Source organism: Marmota marmota, unplaced genomic scaffold, assembly GCF_001458135.2.
Source record: "Marmota marmota marmota unplaced genomic scaffold, marMar, whole genome shotgun sequence".
NCBI classification, from domain to species: Eukaryota; Metazoa; Chordata; class Mammalia; order Rodentia; family Sciuridae; genus Marmota; species Marmota marmota.
In genome coordinates this window covers 1,546,832-1,549,522 of record NW_026000253.1, presented here as the reverse complement: position 1 = coordinate 1,549,522, position 2,691 = coordinate 1,546,832, and the positions used below count along the sequence as shown (strand labels likewise).

Sequence of the window (2,691 nt, the reverse complement as noted above, 5' to 3'; positions counted from 1 at the left end):
CACCTGCTCCAGGGTCAGGGCTGCAGTGAGGACCAACTCCAGGAGTCCCCTTTCTCTGTCCCAGCTCCATCTGTTGGTTGCACTTACAAACCCCTGCCCACCTTCAGAAGTACCTTTTTCCCATCAGGATTTTCTGCAGTTGGGATTTATGACCTATGAAGGAGGTCCAAGGGGTGAGCCCAGCCCCAGAACAGAAAGATGCTTGTTTCTGCCTGGAGCCTGAGGGGTCTGCTGCAGGTCTCCTCCCTATTGCCTCGGGGTGTGGGGAAGCAACACCCCGGGCAGGCAGACATCAGAGCCCAGAGTTTCCAGCATGACTTGAAGCTGGTTCTCCAACCACAGAACCTTTATACTAGTGAAAGAAAAGTGGGTTTCCAGGGCAGGGTGCTAAGGCTGGTTTTTGCCCATTGTGCTTATGATGCTTATGATGTTGGCCTTAAGAGTCATAGGATATCTGCCAGGGCTTTACATCTGAGAAGTGGATGCCCATGGCCCACTGGCCAATGAGAGGAAGGTGATCTATACTTTGCTAGCCCTGGAGGTGGCCAGGACTGAGTTCTACCTTCAGGAAACACAGAGAAGATGTCCCAGGCTTTCAGGAACACTGAGTGTTAGGACTCCTGCCATGGAGTGTGATGATTGCTAGGACTATTCAGAGCTTGAATCAAGACCTAGATAGTCCTAGATAGCACTTAGGAGAATAACATGCATTGATGGAAAGCTGATGAGGTGCATCTGGTCCACGTGGATTGTCTCAGGGAAGCCTTGAAAACCACAGAGGTGGATCCCAGGAAAGGGCCTGTGTGGTAGAAGGCAAAGTACAGGCCAAGAATGGGGGAAAGCTTACCCACTAAGATACAGTAAGGCAAGAGGAAATCTACTTCCCACCAGCCTCAGCCTCCAGCCCTTTGTGCTCACCTTGGGTCCACTGGTCTCCCAAATTGCCTACAAATGTACAAAAGGTGAAAGTTCTGATGGCTGCCTCGCCCTGCTCCCCCACCCTTGTGAGGTCTTCTCTAGGAAACCTTTACTGACTACCTGTGTCCAGAGTGCCCCTGTGTGAGACTGTGCACCCTGCTACCAGATCTATGTGTCTGTCTGTCTATGTGTCTGTCCTGCCCTTGCCCCCAAGGCTGACCTTCAGGCATGGACTGAATGTGGTTCTCCTCTTGTACACCCCTCAGCTCTACCCAGCCTGGAGTGGGCATCAATAAAATACATTGTTGACTGAATAAGCTAAGATGTGGAGATTGAGGGTCTGGTGGGATTTGGGGTTTGAGAGGTTGGGAGTTGGGTTTGCCTAGGAATGTGGTCCTCAAACCTTAACTGTCTGACTTGAACCCTACTTTGGGCCTCTATAGTGTAGTACTTGCACCATCGTTTACAAAATAGCTTGACATAAAATAAGCTTGCTTCATACTTCCTTTTTAAGATGCATTTAAAAAGCAAACCAGAGGCAGTGCTGTCTAAATGGATAAGCCATTATCACTTGCCATAAGCAAAAAATAACTAGCCAAAAAAGCCAATACAGGGCTGGGGTTGTGGCTCAGTGGTAGAGCACTTGCCTCGCACATGTGAGGTATTGGGTTCAATTCTCAGCACCACATAAAAATAAATAAAGATATTGTGTCCATCTTTTTTTTAAAAGCCAATACAGGAGATAGGGTTGCGGCTCAGTGATAGAGCACTTGCCTGGCATGTGTGAGGCACTGGGTTCGATTCTCGGCACCACATATAAATGAATAAAGGTCCATCAACAACTAAAAAATACATATATATTTTTTAAAGCCAATACAATGGCAATAAAGAAATGTACTAAAATTTGAACTGGACCCTCCCTGCTCTTAAAGGCTTTGAATCCAAAGCCTGTGTACTGCATTCAAAAAGAAAACTTCTTGTGCCCTAGAGAAGCTTTCTCTATGAATATTTATTGAACACCTACATGTGCCAGGATATAAAGCAGAGAACAAAGATGCAGTGTTTCAAATCATCATTTTCATCATTCCTCAACCTGAGTGTGAGTCTCTGGTTTTGCTCTGAGACTCTGATGCTGTGACATGAGACTCAAACATTTTCAAAAGTACACATAGGTAATAGTCCCAAACAGCCCAGAAACTTCATACCCTGGACGTGAGCCTCCTAGACCTTAGGTCTTGGGTATTCACCCCAGACCTCAGAGACCTCACACCCTGGAATATACACCTCCATACATATATGGAGCAGAGTGCTCCATCTGGGACAAAGACCTCAGTTAACTCAGGCTTCACTGGAACAGAGTTTATGGCTCTAAACCCTCACATGACGTCTTTCACCCTGGGATTCAGACCCAAAACACACCCAGGAACTTTCCTTCTGTCTTCTGTGATAGAGTTATGTAAGCACCTCAAAAGACCTTACAGCCTAGGACCTTCACACCCGATCACTGTCTTCCAAACTGCTCAGTTTTCACTTCCTGGGACAGACCCCCAAATGACTGAGGTGTCACAACCTAGACCCAAGATCTTACTGTGTTGCCCAGACTGGCTTCAAACTCCTAGGTTCAAGGTTTGAGTGATCCTTGTGTGCCACCATGCCTGGCTACTTAAATGGTTCTGAAATACCTTGGACACAAAGTTCCAAATCACTCAGAGATACTCTAAAAATCATCATTAAACATTCCAGGGACCTTGCTCCCTAGAATATAGTGCCTTG

General features: G+C 46.7%; 1 protein-coding gene across 1 annotated transcript in view; it reads left to right on the top strand.

The window, feature by feature from the left end:
* The window catches only part of Suv39h1 (SUV39H1 histone lysine methyltransferase), a 14,817-nt gene extending 13,585 nt beyond the window's left edge, over positions 1-1,232 (top strand). Inside the window, exon 6 of the mRNA XM_048796620.1 lies at positions 1-1,232. This exon is cut by the window's left edge and continues 294 nt beyond it. The gene's annotated coding sequence lies outside the window, so the exon portion shown is untranslated.
* The last annotated feature ends 1,459 nt before the right edge of the window (positions 1,233-2,691 follow it).